This window comes from Conger conger, chromosome 1 (assembly GCF_963514075.1).
Source record: "Conger conger chromosome 1, fConCon1.1, whole genome shotgun sequence".
Taxonomy (NCBI): Eukaryota; Metazoa; Chordata; class Actinopteri; order Anguilliformes; family Congridae; genus Conger; species Conger conger.
Window position 1 is genome coordinate 37,830,449 of NC_083760.1, and position 23,634 is coordinate 37,854,082.

The 23,634-nt window shown below is 37.4% G+C and overlaps 1 protein-coding gene across 3 annotated transcripts in view; it reads right to left on the reverse strand.

The window, feature by feature from the left end:
- Nucleotides 1-23,634, reverse strand: part of esrrga (estrogen-related receptor gamma a) — a 194,216-nt gene that overhangs the window by 90,550 nt on the left and 80,032 nt on the right. The window contains exon 1 of one of the 3 annotated variants that reach the window (XM_061237504.1): nucleotides 9,034-9,429. The exons of the other annotated variants lie outside the window; for them this stretch is intronic. The gene's annotated coding sequence lies outside the window, so the exon portion shown is untranslated. Of the gene's footprint in view, nucleotides 1-9,033; nucleotides 9,430-23,634 lie in introns of those variants that run through there. 3 annotated transcript variants of the gene reach the window in all.

The following is a 23,634-nucleotide window of genomic DNA, read 5'->3' on the forward strand; positions in this document are numbered from 1 at the left end:
CATTATCAATAACTGGAACATGAGAGTTCAAACTAATACAAGTTACTTTTTTATTAGTTCATTCTTGTGAGCTTAGATGCACATTTCAACATTCAACTACCTGTGTTTCCACAAATTTAACTCAGTTACTGAGTCAACATTGATCTTTTTACTTGATTTTTGCTAGTACTTCTACCATGCTTAGTTTTTTTTAAAACAAATTAGTTTGTCTTAAAATTCTAGTTATTTATAATATAAAGGTGCATCTCAAAAAAAAATTCTTAATTTAATTTGAAAAGTGAAACTTTCATACATTCTAGATCGATTGCACATACCGTGCATACCGTGAAATATTTCAAGCCTTTTTTTGTTTTAATCTTAATGATTATGGCTTACAGCTTACAAAAATCCATTATCTCAAAATATTAGAATATTACATATTATTCATATACTAATCATAATCAAAAAAAGGATTCATAATACAGAAATGTCAACCTTCTGAAAAGTATGTTAATTTATGCACTCAATACTTGTTTGGGCATTTTTTGCACAAATGACTGCATCAATGCGGCATGGCATGGAGGCAATCAGCCTGTGGCACTGCTGAGGTGTTATGAAAGCCCAGGCTGCTTTGATAGCGGCCTTCAGCTTGTCTGTATTGTTGGGTCTGGTGTCTCTCATCTTTCTCTTGACAATACGCCATAGATTCTCTATGGGGTTCAGGTCAGGCGAGTTGGCTGGCCAATCAAGCACAGTAATACCACAGTTAGCAAACCAGTTACTAGTAGTTTTGGCACTGTGGGCAGGTGCCAAGTCCTGCTGGAAAAGGTAATCAGCACCACCACAAAGCTTGTCAGCAGATGGAAACATGAAGTGCTCTAAAATCTCCTGGTAGATGGCTGTGTTGACTCTGGACTTGATGAAACACCAGGACATGACATGGCACCCAAAATCATCACTGATTGTGGAAGCTTCACACTGGACTTCAAGCAACTTGGATTCTGTGCCTCTCCACTCTTCCTCCAGACTCTGGGACCTTGATTTCCAAATGGAAAGCTAAATTCACTTTCATCTGAAAAGAGGACTTTGGACCGCTGAGCAACGGTCAAGTTCTTTTTCTCCTTAGCCTAGGTAAGATGCTGCTAAAGTTGTCTCTGGTCCAGGACTGGCTTGACACTAGGAATGTAACATTTGTAGCCCATTTCTGGACACAGCTGTGTGTGGTGGCTCTTGACGCATTGACTCCAGCCTCTGTCCACTCCTTGTGAATCTCCCCCAAGTTCTTGAATCGGCTTTCCTTGACAATCCTCTCATGGCTGCTGTCATCTCTGTTGCACTGTTTCCTACCACACTTTTCCCTTCCAGTCAACTTTCCATGAATATGCTTTGATACAGCATTCTGTGAACAGCCAGCCCTTTCAGCAATGACCTTCTGTGGTTACCCACCTTGTGGAGGGTGTCAATGAGTGTCTTCTGGACAACTGTCAAGTCAGCAGTCTTCCCCATGATTGCCCAACCAAGTATTGAGTGCATAAATGAACATACTTTTCAGACGGTCAACATTTCTGTATTGTAAATCCTTTTTTTGATTGGTCTTATGTAATATTCTAATATTTTGAGATACTGGATTTTTTATTTTTATGAGCTGTAAACCGTAATCCAGATTAAAACAAAAAAAGGCTTGACATATTTCAGTTCATGTGTAATGAATCTAGAATATATAAAAGTTTCACTTTTTCAATTCAATTAAGGAAAACATTTTTTCCACAACATTAACATTTTTAGAGATGCACCTGTATAGTAGCCTTTCTGGTCTTTATAATGCACTGGGCTGTTACATCTGAGTGGCATTATTCTGTAGAATCCTTAGGTACCATGACAAACCCTTGTCCCATGGTTTTTCATGGCACCAATTCTGATGCTAATGATGCTCAGACATTAGTGCTGAAAGGTTGGGCGCCAGTTTTTAGTATTGATTGTAGCCAGCAAGCCAGGAAAATACATTTTCATTTGACTGGACATTCTCCCTCTTATACAGAACATACACAGGTAGGTTGGGTATACAAGTCACCTTTGCTCGGCCTGTGTGAAGCTATCAGACTCACCCTGCCTAATATAACATGGCAACCTACTGGCCTTGTTTCATTATGTTCACCTTAGACTACAGACATCCAACATTCATCTCAATGCCTAATTTGATTTGCATCTATGTAGTGTATATATCTTATTCTGCTCTAAAACCCATAGCTATTTTATTCTGTCTTTTAATTAAAAAAAATTTTTTTTAAGTGTAGCTGTCCACATATGCTTTTATAGACTATCTTTGGATGATGGGACAGACATGAGATCGAATACTTTTTCCTCATAAATATCTGCAGGTTTCTTTTAAATTTTCTCCAGGGCTAAATGTGTGCATCAGAGACTTGAAGATGTATGCCATTTACAACACAAAGTTATACCTAAATTATGAAAATAACATTCTAAAAATACAAAACAATGTCGGTGAAAATGCAAAAATTAAGTTTGTTCTTTATTTTGCAATGAAATACAGAGTCACAAATGCAATATGTTCTGAATCATGAAGTTCTTGACCACAAGTGTGAAAAATCCGAGGGTGATATGCAAAAAAAAAGAAAAGAAAATGGTGGTGTTTATGTGGCAAGTGGTTATCCGCTTGAACTGTCTGCATTCTGCACTGACCCAATGACAGAAATGTACCAGTAACATTACTTAACTGTGCTCCCATCTACCTCTTAGAGTGTATGTCAGAGATAATTTGCCATAACCATCTACCTAATAACATTGGCAACATGTTTTGACATTCATTTACATGTAGAGCAGATTTTACTATATTATAGGTCCCTGTATCATGCCTTCATTTGTTATTTATGCTGGTAAAAAAGGGCTTTTTTTTCATTTCTCCATTTGAGAAATTGGGGAATTGAAAAGAAAGCCAGCTGTTTTCACATGTTTCCTGTTGCAGTGGGTAAAAGTATTGGAACAGCAAGGTCAATTCCTTTGTTTTTTGCTATACACTGAATTCAATTTGAGGTCAAAAGATGTACATGAGATGACAGATCTGAATTTCAGCTGACATTTCCTTTTATTTTTTATCGAGATTTGTAACAACTTAGAACATATCACCTTTTGTATCAGAAAACCCCATAAACCAGCATGAAGACCAGAGAGCTGTCTTTTGGAGAAAAGCAAGCCATTTTGAAGCTTAGGAAAGAGGGGAAATCGATACGGGGATAGCTTGTACAACAACTTGGAATGTCTTGAAAAAGGTTGGTACTGACCAACATACGTTGAATAGGTCGACCAAGAAAAACAACAGCAGTTGAGAGAAACAGTGAGAGCTGTGAAGAAAAACCCAAAAACATCAGTCAGTGACATCACAAACAATCTCCACAGGGCAGGGGTGATGGTATCTCAATCATCGTTTGAAGAAGACTTAGAGAGCAGCAAAATAGAGGCTATACCACAAGATGCAAACCACTCATCAGTAGTAAGAATCAGGAGGCGAGATTACAATTTGCAAAGAAGTACAGAGATGAGCCACAAAAGTTCTGAAAGGACTGATGAGACCAAGATTAACCTCTACCAAAGTGATGGAAAGGCCAAAGTGTAGAGAAAGCAGGGATCTGCTCATTATCCAAAACATACAAACTCATCTGTGAAGCATGGTGCAGGAAGTATTATGGCTTGGGCTTGCATGGCTGCTTCTGGAGTGAGCTCACTAATCTTTACTGATTTTGTAACTTGTGATGGTAGTAGCAGGATGAAGTCAGAAGTCTACAAAAACATTGTCTGCCAAGTTACGGAGAAATGCATCTAAACTAATTGGGAGGAACATCATGCAGCAAGACAATTAGCTAAAATACACTGCCAACACAGAAAAGTGTCAGGAATGCGGGCCAGAGGAACCAAGCACGACTCAGGGGTAACAAGAAAATGGCAGGTTTTATGAAGTAGGCAGATAAGGGGCAGACAAAGTGTAATCCAATGATCAGGCAAAGTTAAAAAACTGGGTAGTCAGTCCAAACAGGCGAAAGTACAAAAACGTGATACAGAACCAAAAAATAGGCAGAGTTCATTAACAGAAAACCCAAGAGAACAGGACAGAACAGGACAGAAACGGGCAGAAAACAGAGGCTAGGACAGAACAAAGAACAACACGGGAACAGAACTGACGAACTAGCAACAAAACAGGCAGGCTTAAAAATACTAACCAATAAATTAAATGATAAACAGGTGTAAGTGCTGGGGAACAGATAATGAAAGACAACGAGAAACAGCTGGTGCAAGACAGGAAGGAAATGCATATAAGGAGTGGAGGGTGGAGACAAGAAATGGGGAGAGAGGTAAAACAAGGACCGGAGTGAAAGCAGAGAAGAAGAAAAACATAGGAAAAGGGGACAGGACGTGACACAAAGGACTTAATTCAGAAGAAAAAGTGGAAGGTTTTAGACTGGCCAAGTCAATCCCCAGACCTGAACCCGATTGAGCATGCATTTCACATCCTGAAGGGGAGATTTAATGGAATAAAACAAAAACAAAAACAAACAACAACTGAAAGACGCTGCAGTAAAAGCCTCGAAGAATATCACAAAAGAACAATACAACAGTTTGGTGATGTCAATGGGTCGAGGCTTATGCTACCAAATATTAAGTGTTACTTCCATTTACTTAAATACTCTGTTCCAATACTTATGGTTCACCTAAGAATTATTGGGTGGTCTGATACCAAAAGTAGTTTAACACATCTTGGTGTAAATACCAGGAAATAAACGCTGAAATTCTGAACTCACTTGTTCATCTTTTTATTTGTATTTGTACCCCAAATGTATTCAGTGTATTGCGAAAACAAAGGTATTGGCCTTGGTAACACAACTATTTAACTGGTAACATTAAAGAGTGAGGTGAACAAGTTGTTGATTGATGAACGAGGGAACACTAAAACTAACAATTTGGTAATGAAGAATTCAAAAATAAAGCAAATGATAATGTGTCAAACCTGTATTTTAAAATAGGGACAAACTGAAATGTGTTAAACAACTATACATTGATGAATAGCTGTTTCTAAACATAAATTTGACTCAAATACACACAAAAATGCTATGGGTAAAGAACAGCCTTGATCACCTTACGCTTGGCCTCTGTCCACAGAAACAGGAACTTTGAAACTGCACTTTCAAAGTCAAGCCGTCTATCTAACCCTTATCAACCAAAATTCTTAGGAAATATACCTAATGCATGAAAATGTTTAGCAAGCTTGAACAAAGTGTATCTAGATGACACAACAAACACTTACGGTCATTTTCACTACAGTTAATTTGCAGGAAATGCACTGTTGTTGGTCATATTTGCACCGTATATGATATCACCATAGAAGCATATTCCTAAACTATATATTTCATAAGCGACCTATAGCCTAGTCATGTGTTCATTGCTGTAGCTATGTATATTAATGGTCTGCATATGCACAGTGCCAATTTTAAAAGCATCATTGTCCAATCTGCTTTTAAATCAACCTCTCCAAATGAACTGTCTCCAACATAAATGAAAATATATATTTAATAAATGTTTTGGTATCTATTTAAATGCATAGCCCAAATAAAGGGATGGTATAGGCCTTTTGGCTAAAACTGAATACCAGTCACAACGCAAAGTAAACATGCCTGTCGGTATGTAGCATTCTCAAGAGTCTTGAGAAAGATGGAATATAAAAAGTTCATTGTCAAGGAGGAAAAGCACAGGGAGTTGTTGATGAAGCAAACTGCATTAGCTAGCTAGAGGACAGTGGACGAAACATGTTCAGTATCATATTATAAGTAGGCTACAATTTCTAATGATGAGGCATGGATAAGGCACCCTTCATGTTAGGCTTGGTACGCTATAATTCAAAACAAATACATAAAAAGGGGTACCACAATTATTTAACTGATACAATTAAAGACTGTGGTGAAGAAGTTGTTAATTGATGACACATGACAACTAAACAGTTTCTTTCATTATCTTCACACCCGCCACCGCCAGACAATAGTCAAATGTTGATAGCTGAAGTGCAAAGGTGTCTGGCCTGCTATTCAGTAAACTGAACGACAGAGGCGTTTGTTTTAGGACTACAAACTGTAGCACTCCATTTCCATAGAAGAAATTAAAGAAAATTGTATATTCTTATGAGCAAACAATAACACACCCTCATTCTCCAAACAATGTGTATTAATGTTGTAAAAAAATATTGATACATTTTTAAGTTTGTATTGGAAGGCCTAGAATATAACATAGGCCTACATGGCAAGGTTTCAGTCTTTGATGAGTACCTGTCATTGCGGTTACCGTAACAGTGGAAGGACGCTGGGAATCAACACTAAATTGTAAAAAATAATACTCATTTCTAGAATATCCATTCACTTAATCCGTATTTGAATTAATTTTAACCACAATGCTAATCATGCTTGCTCATGTAGAGTATTTTCATTCATTTCATTTTAAGGTTCACAGAATGCAAAGGTCATCATTCTACATTAATATGTGACTATTCAAAATAAAAATAAACAGTAAGGAGTTTAGAATTCTTAGCTAAATCATTTAAATCCATAACCCTATAAACGCTGCCCCTACTGGTTGAATCCTCAATGTCCCTAATTATTTTTGTGTTCATATTTCTATAATATTATATATCTGTAATTAAACCACAAAATGGCAACGCCAGAGGCTTATGAGCCTCTTATTTGCAAAACATGGCAATAAAACTCCAGCCTTCCACCCGCCACGCTCATGGTTTACAACCCTCATCTCGCCAGGCTCAGGCAATATAAGACGTATTCTAACAATCCTTGATACCGTTTGTCTAGTTCAAAAAATTTTCCAATATAACAACAAAAATCAAAAATTCTGAAGTTGCATGCATTAACACATTGTTTTTTTTCTTTGCTCACTTTTATTGCACGTCCGACTGACATATTTCCGGTTTGGTAGAAATATAAGTTTGTCTTGCGAATTATTTGAGACAGACATATTCATGGAACCAAATATTCCACCTGGTTTTGAAACGACAACTGTTTTCTGACTGACGTTGAAGTTTATTTTCTAATACGTTAAGCCATTTTCGAGAAAACTATCTTTTTGCCGGGACTATACCTAATGTTGTGAAACTGTTTCCTGTGGTTGCTTGGTCATTTCAGTACCAAAATAATGTAAAACACGATAATCAACTTGTACAGGGTTTCCCACCCTTTCCAACAAGGTATGATGTGTCATATTCAGGTGACGGACAGTTTAGTCGCTGCATTCGATAACCAGACATGTGTAAAACATCCAGCGAGCATTTGCTTATACCTACTGCTCAGTACGCATAAAAGGTATATTTCTTATAGTGTGGTCCCCAGAACTGCATACAGTACTCCAAGTGCGGTCTATCAAGAGTACTGTATAAGTTAAGAATAACTTCCTTAGATTTATACTCAATACTCTTGGCTATGTATCCTACCATCCTGTTTTTTCTGCTATCGCACAGTGACTAGAACCAGAAAGGCTTTAATCAACTATTACCCCAAAGTCACTTTCAACTTGAGCACTTTCCAATTTTATACCACCCCTACAGTAATCCTACCTTATGTTTTTATTTAGCACATGTAGAACTTAACATTTAGTTATTTAGAATTTAATTTTTTTGCCTGGTTTTCCGCCCACTTCTGGATTCTGTTTAAACCTTCCTGGAATATTTTAGTAGATTCCAAACTCTTAATTAAACCTGCTAGTTTTGTATCATCTGCAAATTTAACTAAAGTACTTTTCCTCCTACTACTACTCTTAGTGTTCTATCCCATAACCGGTTCTGAAATGGCTCCTGTAATTCCTACCGTCCTCATTTTGATAATGAGTTTGTCATACAGTACCTTTTCAAATGCTTTTTGGAAATCTAAATATACAATATCATAAGCCTTGCTAACATCAAAACACTTGGTTGCTTCCTCAATGAATGCCAAAGGGTTTCTCAAACATGACCTACCATAACGAAAACCATATTGGCTATCAATTAGAATGTTATTATTTTTAAGAAATAATTCCAGTTTATATTACCAGTATTCCAGTATTTCTCTTTCGAAAGACCGTCTAAAAATACTCGGCAGTCGTTTCAAAATGATCTCACTTGCTTTTTTGAATACCCTTGGGAATATGCCATCGGGGCCTGCTGCCTTATTTGTCTTCAGTTCACGTCATTTATCTAGTATTTCTTTATCCCCTAACTCAAAACCAACATTCTGAGTATTGAGTATATCCTTGAGTAGGTCTCGTTTGTTGTCTTATTTCATGTCAATAAATGAATTGAAGCGGTTTAATTTAAAATTATGATGAAGCCAAGAACAACAGCAGCATCTAATGGTCATAAGAAAAACATAGGGGATGAAAAATATTTTAGCTACATCCAGGGCTACTCTTTCCTCAGCTCCCGGTCAGTATATTACTGTCAAGTGTGTGACGTGCTTTTCATATAGTGACATGCCCCCTTAATTTGTTATTCATTTGGGCTAAATTTATTTATTACAATTTGCTATCCATTGAAGGTGTGTGAGTAGTTGCAAATGAATGTTATAATAGCAATTTTTTGCCATGATATGTTTTCTTTTGGACCACATATCTTGGTACCATGTATGGCTAGTTCAACAGAGCGTGTCCACAAACTGTGTCGGTATGTGTGTGTGTGTGTCAGTGCGGGTTGGTGCATAATTGCACCAAAACTCTTTTTGTTTCTGGAAAAAGAGAGGGGAGGACACAGTGTTTGTGTAGTGTGTGTTAGTAGTTATTAGTGGAGTTTGGAAGAGTTAGCTGTGGTTAGGAGTAAAACACTTGTCTGATAACTCTACAGGTTACATATGCGATAACGGTGAACCAATTCACAGAAATAAGCTCCACAGTTAATAGCATACTTGCATAATTAAGTGAACTAAAGTTACAGGCAGAAAACACGTACATTCACAGCAGTTGAACCACAATTAAGAGTAAACTAAACAGTAGCTAATGCCTGGTATGTTCGGTCAGTCTTACTGTGTCCATTTACGCGTTGCTGTCTCTGGTCTTGGATGTCCCAGAGAGGCACGATGATGGAGCTATAAATGAGGAATTTCTGTGGGGAGCTGAATACCAGTTGGTGTCCTTGCCTTCAGCCTAGGTACCGCGATGCGTGGTCCAGTTGTGCTGGTGGCATTGGTCGCAGGCTGCAAAAGTTTGTTTAGCTGTTTGTGATACACGGGGTATGTATCAAGTTCCTGGTTGTTTGGAAGTTTTCCCGGTGGCTATCTAGCGCAGCACGTACGCTAGTTCACCAGGTTCAAATGTCCTAGACTTAGTTACTGTAAGGTAACCTAAGTTACATGGTATGATCTCGGCCTGATGGCTGGAAAATGGATTGTCCAAGCTCTTACAATGTGAAAGTTTATTGCTCCCGGCATTACAGTATTGGTTTAATGGTACCGAGACGTCACGCCGGGGTTGTGTTGCAGAAGTGCCATGGAGTCATGGGAAATGTAGTTACGTGGTCCTCGATGGAAGCGGTATGATTCATTCAGTTAAAGCTTGTGAGTAAAAAATAGTATATATTCTCGAATTACCTAAAACTTCCTAAATTTACAAGAAAGAATTAAAATTTTCCAGGAACATTACAACCCTTAAATGACTGAATCTTCAAAGGGACATCTCTATATCTAAAACCAAAGGTAAGGTTGTATATTTATTCCACGTTTAGTGGCAGATATTGATTATAGAATGCCAGTATAGTTACACAAGAACTCTGCTTATTGCACTATTCAGTGAGCAGCATTTTTCACCACTGTATTGGAATACTTTTGGGCTATTGTTGACTATGACGGAATACACATTTTTTGTGGTGAAAGCAGTTTGAGTAATCAGGACACAGGCACCACTGCCATTAGGGGGCTTGCGCAAAGGGGTTAAAATGTCACATTAAGCCAAATTTGAATGACTGATTGATAAGTTTAGCTGAGCCAGTGAGTTGTGGGACTGTTCACAGGAGCATGGGCCCAGAGTATATATATGCCTCAATTAAGGGGTAAGTGGAGGGGGGGGGGGGGGGGTAGTGGTCTCAGAGGAGCTGCGTGTGAGATGGGATCAGGTCTCCAGCTGTCTCCTTACCAACCAACAAGTGCTTCTGGGGGATAGAAAAGCACCTAAAGTCAGCAGCATGTGAAATGCGCTGTTGCTGGCTGCCTTCCAAACACACGCTCTTTTCACGCTCATTCACATTCAGACTAGGGACCCCAGCAATCCCCATCGGGTTACTCAATTGCCTAAAGATGTCAATTATTTCTACAGAGCAAGCTCCATAGAAGGAAAGAAAATGGGTGGTGTAGCATGCATGTGAGCAAGCGTGTGTATATACAGTATGTAAGTGTTTTTTTTTTTTAATCAGTGCCTTTTTTTCTCCTGGTAAGAAAAAAAACTAATGTGTAATAGCTGTGACTGAACTGCAAGATAGTGGCCAGTGAAGGCAGCATTGGCCCAGCTGTGCATGCATGTTCCAAACAGTCAAAAACAGTGTTTTTTCCGAAGATGCCAAATTTGAAGGCAGTACCAAGTGTTTCCCTCACCCGGTATGTCCCATAGATCTTTGCATCAACAAAAAAAGGCTCTTTCCATTATTAAATGTTAATTGCAAACAGAGGTTCCCCAGCAATCTGTATTTAGGTTGAATCAGAAAAAATTGTATTCTTACCAAAGAATTATTCTTATTGTAATATAGTTTTACTGAACAAACCAACCAGCTGGCTAGACAGAGATTTATTTTTGTTCCCTGTGTTACTTCTCAGACCTTATGCTGAATAGCTTTAGGGCTCTATCTTCATAGTAATAATGCAAAGTCTATAGCGCTGTACACAAGTTAATTTAAGGACACACTTTTTTCACGGCAGCTAATTCATGCGCAAAGCAAGGAGCAAGGTTCGAAAGGGCTGCGTTGGCTTAATTCATTAATAGGTGTGTCTTGGGTGTAACATAGGATCAGAGTGTCATCTTCTGATTTTTAAAAAGGTTTATTTTTCTTAATTAGACTTTTAGTTCTCTTTACAATTATGAGTTAACAGGTGAAATCATTGGGGTTTTATAGCTTACAGTTTGGAAATCTGGTCACTTTAATAAAAAATAATGAAAAGGGTTAAAAAACATGACATTTGAATAAATCATGTTTTTTAATCGTTTCCAAATTATTTAAAAAACATGCAATGCATTACGGTGATTTAAAAGTAATATTGGCTTGGCAAAGCTTTGGACTTCAAATAAACCATTCAGTCTGCAGTAGATGAAGCCTCTATTTTGCCAGTAAAATTGCCATGTCACGATTTGTAAAATCTTGACATGGCAAGACTTGTAAAATCTTGACATGGCAAGACTTGTAAAATCTTGACATGGCAAGACTTGTAAAATCTTGACATGGCAAGACTTGTAAAATCTTGACATGGCAAGACTTGTAAAATCTTGACATGGCAAGACTTGTAAAATAGCAAGACTTGTAAAATCCTGTAATGTGTTGTCACGTATGTCCAATATATCCATTACTTTTGTTATAACATTTGCCACACCTCATACCACAAAGAATCAAGGTTGTATCTGAGGGCTGTATTGACTAATGCAAACATCTTAAGCGCATTTTCAATAGCCTACTACAAAACTCCTCTCCATTAGGCTATAGTGCCTGTTTCCTAAGTTTTGAGTTTCATATTTGTTCACTGTTCATGTCATCATGGCACATATTAAATGGATAGCCGTTTTGTTCCTCATTAATGTGACTGTCTAATTTGGCATTATTATGAACATCCATTACAATAAGATGTATTTAAAATAAGTTAGATAGAAATATACAATAATAATCTTTCCCATTGCAATCTAGGTATTTTTATGCATGTTAATTTGTGTCCTTGTATGTGAGCCTATAGGCTGTTAAAATAGCAATGCAATCTGTTATTATGGTCAAAACTAGTGACACCTTCTACCAAGATGGGGCTCGCACAGGTAGCTAATTTACTACCCATGGAGAAATTGACATATGATCGACAACAAAAATCCACTACACTTTGGAAGATTTGGTCACTCTGGTTATTATTATTTTTTTAAATATAATTTTATAATTATTTTTTCTTATCCTCCCACATACCTTGTCCTGCTCCTGTATTTGAATTTGTTGCTGGACTTACTCAAACTTTAACAGAGCTGGTATTCAGTGACCCTATTGGTGCCCTGTGAAATACAATAAAAGATAATGAAAAAATGAAAATAAAAAAATGCAACTGTGATAAGACTTAAGATTTTCCAAGCAAAATGTTTTGTTTTATATAATATCTTTATATGTTGTATTAGTTACTAATAATGCTTATCATTTACTGTTATACTATTATTATTATTTTATTTTCCTTATTATTATCACCACTACTATTTCTATCATTGACAATGCACATAGAAAACGAAATATTCAAACTACTCATTATCACAAAATACAGTATATACCTTGAATTTATTATATTTCTGCAGTAAAAAAAAAAAAGGATAAAAAAGATTTTCCAAGCAAAAAAGGTACACATTTGTTATATATTGCTGGCTCGGGGTACCTATAGGTTACCGCCCCAGTGACAAGCATTTGTACCATTTTAGGCACTTTTCTGGCATCATTCTATCTTTACCCCTTTCCACTTGGCCCCATCGAAGGCAATTTCAGCCTATTTTGTACTAGTTGTATGAAAGTATTAATGTATTTACTGCACACACATGGTTGAAGACTAAAATTCTCCAAATACAAAACACCTGCATATCTTTTTGTCCAAACACATGAATGATGAATTAACTTTATTTTAAAATTAGGTTAACCAGAGCCCCGTTAGTGCCGTTAGCCAGTAAAATCACGGGTGTACCTATAACAAGTCCAACGCAAACGCTCATTTGATGTTTTATACACGTCTGAATATTCATTCTGCTATGCGGACGCAGCTATATTCCTAAACCGTCACTGAATATGACACATTACACCTTGTGGAAAAGGGTAGGAAACCCTGTACAAGAAATGTGCTTTGTTATAAATTAGTTTGCTACTGAAATGACCTAGCAATGCATTTACGCAACAATAAGTAGTTCAAGACGACATTTGCTTAGAGATAGTCTAGGGGAAACTTTTTTTTTAAATTGAAAATGGCTGAACGGATTACGAAATAAACTTCAATGTTAGTCAGAACACAGTCATAGCTTTACAACCAGGTGGGATATTCAGTTCCATAAATATCTTTGCATCAAATAATTTGTAAAACAAACTTATATTTCTCCACCAAACCGGAAATATGTCATCCAGACGTGCAATAAAAGTGAGATAAAAAACAACCTATCTGCTTATCCATGCAATTGAATCCTATATTTTTTTTATTATTTTATAAATATGAACACAACAATAATTTGGGACATTGGCCACTCAACAGCATGGATGGGATTAAAGTGTCCCAAGAACATTTCCTTTTGTGGTGCCTTTTCAGTTTTTAGTTTGACCTTTAGTTACAGCTAGCTCTGAAGGGAAGGATAGCCAACTTGCAATTGTGATAAAAGAATTAAAGGAAAGATAAAGGATTCAAAACACTTGCCTTGGCTTGATTTAGGCTGAAAGGTGCAGACATGCCAGACAGATTTATACAGAATATATTATTTATCCTGTTTATAGCAACTGTAAAAGCATACCTAGTACAACTACCTACAGTGGTGTGAAAAAGTGTTTGCGTGTTTGTCACACTTAAATGTTTCAGATCATCAAACAAATTTAAATATTAGTCAAAGACAACACAAGTAAACACAAAATGCAGTTTTTAAATGAAGGTTTTTATTATTAAGGGAGAAAAACAATCCAAACCTACATGGCCCTGTGTGAAAAAGTGATTGCCCCCCCTGTTAAAACATAACTTAACTGTGGTTTATCAAACCTGAATTCAATTTCTCTAGCCATACCCAGGCCTGATTACTGCCACACCTGTTCTCAATCAAGAAATCACTTAAATAGGACCTGCTTGATAAAGTGAAGTAGACCAAATGATCCTCAAAAGCTAGACATCATGCCGAGATCTAATGAAATTCAGGAACAAATGAGAAAGAAAGTAATAGAGATCTATCTGTCTGGAAAAGGTTATAAAGCCATTTCTAAAGCTTTGGGACTCCAGCCAACCACAGTGAGAGCCATTATCCACAAATGGCGAAAACATGGAACAGTGGTGAACCTTCCCAGGAGTGGCCGGCCGACCAAAATTACTCCAAGAGCGTAGCGACGACTCATCCAAGAGCTCAAAAAAAGACCCCACAACAACATCCAAAGAACTGCAGGCCTCACTTGCCTCAGTTAAGGTCAGTGTTCATGACTCCACCATAAGAAAGAGACTGGGCAAAAATGGCCTGCATGGCAGAATTCCAAGACAAAAACCACAGCTGAGCAAAAAGAACATTAAGGCTCATCTCAATTTTGCCAGAAAACATCTTGATGATCCCCAAGACTTTTGGTCTGACGACCAAAAGTTGAACTTTTTGGAAGGTGTGTGTCCCATTACATCTGGCGTAAAAGTAACACCGCATTTCAGAAAAAGAACATCATACCAACAGTAAAATATGGTGGTAGTGGTGTGATGGTCTGGGGCTGTTTTGCTGCTTCAGGACCTGGAAGACTTGCTGTGATAAATGGAACCATGAATTCTGCTGTCTACCAAAAAATCCTGAAGGAGAATGTCCGGCCATCTGTTTGTGACCTCAAGCTGAAACGAACTTGGGTTCTGCAGCAGGACAATGATCCAAAACATACCAGCAAGTCCACCTCTGAATGGCTGAAGAAAAACAAAATGAAGACTTTGGAGTGGCCTAGTCAAAGTCCTGACCTGAATCCTATTGAGATGCTGTGGCATGACCTTAAAAAGGCGGTTCATGCTCAAACCCTCCAATGTGACTGAATTACAACAATTCTGCAAAGATGAGTGGGCCAAAATTCCTCCACGGCGCTGTAAGAGACTCATTGCAAGTTATCGCAAAAGCTTGATTGCAGTTTGGCCCAACCAGTTATTAGGTTTAGGGGGAAATCACTTTTTCACACAGGGCCATGTAGGTTTGGATTGTTTTTCTCCCTTAATAATAACCTTCATTTAAAAAACTGCATTTTGTGTTTACTTGTGTTGTCTTTGACTAATATTAAAATTTATTTGATCTGAACATTTAAGTGTGACAAACATGCAAAAAAATAAGAAATCAGGAAGGGGGCAAACACTTTTTCATACCACTGTATATTGGAAAATACAGTTCTACAGGAGCTTTTGAATTTCAATAACAACTTATAGCACCGATATATTTTTAGAAGAAGGTATGCCTCGTTACTGTGGCTGAAAAAAAGGAAATGCCATAATTGTGTCTGCACTACAGTGTTTATAGTAGAGAAAGTATGAGTTGTGATGTTTCTGAAAGCGATGATCTGGAGAGCTATCTAAGAAAATGCAGCCAGCAGGGACTGCCAGTCATTTACAGCATTATAATGAGGCTGTCACTGTATTCAAATGTCATTGTGGCAACCTTGTACAGAAACAGAGGTGTATGCAATACGGACTATATCATGGGTAAAAGAGATGTCACTTTTCAAAGATAAATAGACAAGTACACTCCATCTTTTTTACTGGAAAGAAAGATATGTTTTGCCTGTCTGTAATGGATGGAGGATTGTCTGTTTATGTAGTCCAATTTCTACCCTTCCAGCAGTCAGTCTGGAGAGAGGGGACAACACTGTCTTTGGGAACAAGGCAGGGGACAGTCGTTTAATCAATGCGGAGAATACACTGGTTCTGCATCTTTCTGAAATAATTTTTTCCAGGGCTGCAGGATCCTGGATAAAGTCACTCTTGGCCTACAAGCAATGGATGGGGGCAGGTTGCGTCTATGATAGGGGTGGTTGGGGTTATGCACTTTTACTCAAGGCCCACCAACTTTAATTCCAGCTCTGATTAAAGATGGAAACTTTAAAATGAAAAATAAGACTGCTCTTGGTCAGAGCACAATGATCAAAATTATGGAGAAAGAAATGGAATGTGCATAATCTATCGAGGGTTTTTGTAAAGCCAGCAAAAGGACAGCTGAGAATTAAGAGAGAGGAGGCAGAGGGAATGGTTAGTCTCAATTCCAGTCACTCAATCTAAAAAAAAACCTATACATTTCCTGTAATTTGATTGGTGGTGGATTGGTTATTCAGTCTGATTTGGTTGGCAGGAGCTGTCATGAAGTGTCATATCCATTCATAAACTATGACATACCATTTTTATGACACAACTGACATAACTGCATAGAAGGCTATGACAGTGGTGTCATACCACTGATTCAGCATGTGCAAATGTCTTATGTTAAAGCTATTCCAGCCTGCCAAATAGTGAATCTTCATACAAAAACAGCAAGTCATGAGTTTATTCTGATAGATAATCGAATGTATACAATGTGAAATGAAATGTATCCCTGCAATGACTCATTTAAAATAAAGGTGGATATGTTCCCATCACCACACACACCACAGTCATGTCACTATCCTGATCATGTTACTTCTTACCCATTCTTGGAAATTGTGACCATCTAATGACTCATTTTATGTTGTGGATCATGACATTATTTAGACCATGTTAAATTAAGTCATAGCATTTTTATTTGTCTTTAGTTATGATAGTGAAACTGAAGGAAATTTTGGGGTCATACTGACATTTAGTTGGCAAGAAGTACATGACAATGCCATGACATTATTTAGACAATGTCAAATAAAGTGATATAATTTATCCGTGTCATTAATATGTCATTAGGATCTACGAAAGTAAAATTCAAGGTGAGGCTTTTAGGGACATACAATCTCAAATAAAATGTTCAATTGTTGCATAAGTAATATACCAATCAGTATACAATAACACAGAGTGATCAACAATAGAATAATTAAATTAGTATAACTGTTGTAAAGTACACAAATTATAGCTACATAGTAAAAGGGCACAGAAATGAGGTACAAGCATACAGGCTTTAAACTGGCCATTCCTGACAATGCAGTGCTATGTGCAAAATGAGTAATGGTAAAGCCCTATTACAAGACTGGACTATAGCTTAGATAGAACCAAATTATACGTGGAAATCTCCATACAAAGTACAAATATAAATGTAAATATGCACAAACCCACTAATCAATAAAAAACTTCAGTAATGTGTTAGTTCGGAAAGGTAGGTAGACTTAACTTCAGCAACTTGAAAAAGGCTTCAGTTGGATATCATGGATATCCCAATTCTCACCACTTTCCACATTTACAGTACATTTTAACCCCTTACATTCTGTTATCCATATATATACTCAGGGAGCACTTTATTTGGTCTTCTGCTGCTTTAGTCTATCCACTTAGAGGTTTGATGCATTGTGCATTCAGAGATGCACTTCTGCATACCACTGTTGTAATGTGTGGTTATTTGTGTTACTGTCACCTTCCTGTCAGCTTTGACCAGTCTGGCCATTCTGCCCTGACCTCTCTCATTAACTCTCATTAATGCTGCACAGTGGATGTTTTTTGTTTTTCGCACCATTCTCTGCAAACTCTAGAGACTTTTGTACATGAAAATCCCAAGAGATCAGCAGTTTCCGAGATACCCAAACTGGCACCAACAATCATTCTACTTATATCACATTTCATCCCCATTCTGACATTTTGGCTGAAGAATTGCTGAACCTCTTGACCATGTCTGCATGCTTGTATGAATTTAGGTGCTGCCACATGATTGGCTGATTAAATATTTGCATTAACAAGCTGATGTACCGGTATACCTAATAAAGTGGTCACTGTGTGTATATGTTACATATACATTAGTCAAGATAAAAACCTCAAGAGTAAAGCTTTCCGCATGCTTTTAATAGACAGCTTGAAGATTCGATCAGGTGATATTTCAGGGGCAATGACTTTCAGACCGAAATTGGGACAGGTTACAGTCTCCATTTTCAAAAACGTACTTTATGAGAAGCATTAAGGGTGGATACAGGTGTTGATAGGGGCCAAAGTGTATTCAGCCCTTGCACCATAGTTCCCCCTTCCTTTTCATTACATTACATGGCATTTGGCTGATGCTTTTATCCAAAGCGACTTACAGTTGATTAGACTAAGAAGGAGACAAACCTCTCCTGGAGCATTACAGGGTTAAGGGCCTTGCTCAAGGGCCCAAATTACAAATCACAGGAAATATTGTATAAAGCTATGAACTTTTTCATTGTTTACTTACCAGTTATCATGTTTTGTTTAACAAATAGTTCTCAAACTTTATACTATTTTGCTTCGGTATTTTTGAGTCAGGAGAACAGGATCATGCATTAATTCCCTGTGCCACTGCATGGAAATGAGGAAGTGATGATCGCATGTGAGATATGTAAATATGCAGGCTATGTTTGAGAGTGTAAATGCAAACACATCTGTGTTGCTATATGTGTTGTGAAGTTTATATGAGTTGCATTGTGTGCATTATGTGTACCCTACATATATTATTTTACTGTCCTATGTAATGCATACTTGACTACTATACACATATGATGTGCAAAGCATATGACAGAGCTTGTCATTTGAATGACACATGAGCAGTTGTTCAAAACTTTGTCAGAGGTGATTGCATTTTGCAGTAAAAATGTCCTTCCCAGTGCAGAAGGATGCTCATATACAGCATTAGCTGGTAAAACTGATTAATACTGTAAGAACACTTTTTTGAATTTGGCAAACTTACAAATGCTATTACAAATAAGGTTTGTGCTGGATGTTTTTGAAACAGAGAGCAGCTTATGCTTCAGTTGTTACGATATGCATGGGAATCCTCTGGCCGATGGCCAATTTTGTTACAGTGGAGGAAAGATAATCTGGGTGTGAAGCACTCCCTGCATGCATTGATTTTACTGGACCTCACATTCATGCCAAGTGACCGGATAGTGCAGTGTTACAGGTAGTTGTCTAGACAGATAGGCCTTTTCTTCTTTTTAGCAATTTGAGTAAAAATTGATTAAAAACAGCTGATCTTGCTCCTGTTAGGAGTCCGAAATTACCTGTTGTATCTTTAAATGAGTAGTTTTCTCGCGCCCAGTACAAAACTCAATGCGGGCTAGTAATTCATGAGCAAAAATTGCAAATCCATAAAAAATTGAATTTACAACCCAATAAATTGGCAAAAATGTGAAAAAGTCTGAATACTTTCTGAAGCCACTGTATGTTATTAGCAGTCTTGGGGAGTAGCAGAACTAAAGGTAATAGAGTTACTAGCTTGACTACATTTCCAAGCTGCCTGTGGTAGCTTAACTACTTTGAAAAACAATTTGCTTATTATCAGTAGTGAAGTAATTTTTTTAACCAAGTAGTGAGGTAGCATGGGTTAATAATCTGATAATATGCAAGGATTGCTAGGAAACTAACCAGTGTATTTTTTGTCATGATGCAGAATGATGAAGCCTAACTGTTGTGAAGTTTCAGCTAGTTATGGAAGACGGCACAGACGAGTTAGAGACATAAAGATAGATAAACAGCAATCAACAACCCGCGACTTGTGATCGCAACGACTATGGGCATGGAAAAATGTGCCGACAATTTAAGCTTTACAGCTACAATTCCCTGCTCAGTGGCTGCTATTAGTGAGTAGAAACGTTTTTCAAGTGGATTCGTTTGGAGCTTTTGATGGGCGGCGCTGAAATACCACATTATTATTAAAGAGTTAAAAGAGTTACCTGCAGCTGTGGGTAAATTATGTCTTTCAGTTTTGTGAGCAAAGCTGCCAGGCAATCTAAATGCACCATTTAAGTGAAAGCATTTGATAATTAAAATAAAAATGAATAGGACTTACTTCTTGGTCACACATTTTATTCAACAAAGGGCATTCACACCACCATTAATAATTCCGCAGCCACTTAGAAGATGAAGACTTGGCTGCAGCAACTTACTAAAAAACAGAGATTTTTTAGTAAACACTATTGTAATTAATCCCCAGTCTTGGATGAAGCAGGTTAACTCAACAAACGACATTCACACATGCATGTGTGATCTTAGAGTATCATATTAACTGAGCTGTCTAATGTTGATGTAACAACTAGGGGTAAGCGAGTACAGCATTATCTGTATCTGTTCAACCAACACTATTATCTGTACCTGTAAGTGGGAGTAGTCTAAACCGGAAGTGGGTGGAGCCTTCTCTGGTAGCTGTTTCAATAGTACCAAAATTTTATATGATGAAATTTTATATTCTGAACCATTTTACATAGTGATTTGGACTAAATTTGCACTGTAAAGCCAAGACTCTCGCTTTTACCATTGATGTAGGTCATTCGGGGGCTTTGCCATCGGACAAAATCAGGTGAATTTCTTGTCACTGTTGGAAAGTTGGATGTTATTCCTACGTGGATCCTACGTACATACTCTCAAATTTAAGGTGACAGTCTGCAATTTAACCTCATCTTCATTGCTTAATTTCAAATCCTAAGTGCTGGAGAACTCAGCTAAAAGAACAGCAGCTGTACCACTGTCCAAAAACTTGGGATTGCACTGTATATATACAGTTTATAGTCAGCTCTAGAATTATTGGCACCCTTGATAAATGTGAAGGAAAAAGGCTGCAGATAATAAACACAGATTAAAATCTACACTCACAAGCACTTTATTAGGTATTTATTAGACTTATTTTTTAGAGTTATGATGCGTTGTGTGTTCAGAAATGCTCTTCAGCATAGTACTGTTGTAATGTGTAGTTATTTGCATTACTGTCACCTTCCTGTCAGCTTTGACGGGTCTGGCCATTCTCCTCTGACCTCTCTCATTAACAACACGTTTTTACTCGCAGAACTGTTGCACAGTTTGGTTTTTCGCACCACTCTCAGAAACTCTGGAGACTTTTGTGCATGAAAATCGCAGGAGATCAGCAGTTTCTGAGATACTCAAACCACCGTGCCACCAACAGTCATTCTACGGTCAAAGGGCCTCATTTATCAATATTTCCGGAAATCCATGTGCAAATATATGTGGGATCGGAAACAAAGTAATATTCATATAGACACCGCTTTTTTCATATCCGTGTGTATGTTCATAAATACCCAGTAATCGGACATCAAAGGCACGGGCACAAAATTAGTAATTTGCATAAATTGATGCCCCTAAAACACCACATATGGAATTTCAGCTTTTTAAAGAGACTCTCTGAAGCGGAGATTGAAGTTCTGTTAATGGAATAAGAACAAGCCAAAAACAAGACTCGGCATAAATAGAAATGTATGCAATCTATTCCGAGATAAGTTCCACCACATGCATTACCATGTAATTCTAACGGAGGGAAGAAGGGTGAAACTGATGGAGGATGAGATGCCATGCATTTTTAAATATGGATAAATCCCATGTTGTTTGTGGAAATGCATTTCCGATAGATTTACAGTGAATTTCGTTCAGCTCACATTTGATAAATGAGGGCCAAAGTCACTTAAATCACATTTTTTCCCCATTCTGATGGTTGACGTGAACCTTACCTGAAGCTCCTGACCCGTATCTTCATGATTGTATGTGGCTGATTAGATAATCACTTGGAATAAGTAGGTGTAATAAAGTAAAAATGTTCCTAATAAATTGCTTCGTGAGTGTATAATATTTTATTGTTCAACAAAAGAGATGTTTTGTGTGTGTGTGAGATGGGGAGAGATAGCAACTGCGATCTGCAAGCTAGTCGGCTGCAAGTTCTATTCTAAATCAGAAATCACAGTACCTTGCCTACTCAATTCAGTTGAACGGTAGCCTAACTCATTTGTAAAGTTGTTTATCAACTCAAGTTTTTATATAAACACTTGTTTGTTTACTGTATAATGTGTTTAAGATCAATTGTTTATGAAAGTGCACAGTTGCAAATTACTAACTGACAGGGTTCCCAAACTTTTGCACAGGGCCTTTTTCCTTTTTTATTGTATTTATTACATATAACCTTTGTACCATTTAGAGGTCAGGTTCGCGTCTGTTCACCAAGCTATTAATTGTAAAAAGCTTTTTGAATAAAAAGCTTTGCATACGACTGCAGTTTGTGATATATAAAACCAAAGGAAGCGGGTGCATGAGCTAGAAGGCCACTTACAAAACGATTTGATCACAGGACCTTTGGTACGTTTAACAATGAAAATTACTGAGCATACGATTATTGTCCAGCAATGTATGCAGCATTTTTTCTTTATTTTTTATAAAGAGTTCCAGTAATTTCTAAATGTTTTACTCTTCTTCTCAAATACACTGGCAGAGGCTGTTCTGTAAATAGTTGGTTTGTTTTCTTCCTCAGCTGTGCCAGTTCTAGCCTATATGCCTTTCACCCTGTGGCTTTCATATGGACTGGCTTTCTTCTTATGTTCTAGGCGTTTTGGGGTCCTTTGGCCTGACTTTCCTTTTATTTTTAACAAATAAATAAAATTCTCCTGATTTTAATTTTCAATAGCAAGGCCCCTAGATGGACTACAGATAAAATATTTCTTGATATAGATAATATAGTTGGTTGAACGGATGCAGATACAGATGCTGTACTCGCTCACCCCTAATATAGATGGTATGAGTTTTTAATGAACAACAGTTCCTCATTTTGTAACATGTGGGTGGCACGACAAGCATGGGGGGACCATAGCTTCTCAGCATATTGGAAATCCCGATACTACAAGAAACAAGGTAATGTGACCCTTCACAGCAAGGGTCCAGCAAATCAAATGCATAATAATGCAATTCTAAACTCCAAGAAACGTTAAGAGAATGTGCATTATTTCTTTCTATTTTAGAGTTTCTCTGGAGGAATTATCATTGTTGTATTGTAGGTAAAAGCAAATGAATGCTTTTACCTACATTTCATTTAGGCTCTCTGGAACAAAAGGAGCCCCCGTATGGACTTCTCTGACCAGTATCGATAATCCTGTTGTACAGTAAAGGCCTGATTCTGTCAGCAAAAAATACAGTATTAACTTCAGCTGAAGCGGCTAGTGGTATGGTATTTAAGTAACGGTGTATTAAGTCCAACAGTGTATCGTTTGTTAGGCTTACATAAAACAAAATTTTTTTGCCTGCGTAATGAATCATTTTAAATACGCATGCTGAGACTGTTAGCTTCAGCAAAAACTGCTTTTTAGATATTATGGCCGAAAAGGTTGAAGTTTACAACAAATTTGCAATGCCTCTGTCTAAATAGAGAACTTCCTTTGGAGGACTTCGAAGTCAATATTTCTCAAGTGAATATTGTGAGCTTCACAGGGAACACAGGGAAGTTGTGTAGTTATTTGTGTAGTATGAGTTTTTTAGTGTCTGGGATAGCCAATAAGCAACTATATTCACAAACCACAAATTTCTGCCTGGGAGAGACCTTGCTGATGCAGTATAACTACCTTGTGTCTTGTTGCTGTGCTCAGTTTTGCCATGGTGTATGACATTAAATTGTCTTCAGCAGTTTGAAGCAGAGTTTGGCTGTTCCTCACCCAGTTTTAACCCTGATACACAGCTGTTTCTGTTTCAGTTAATTATTGTGTTTCAACCTACATATAAAATTGATGATCATTAGCTCCTGTTTGGTATAATTGGTTAATCACACACCTGACTATATGCCTACAAAATC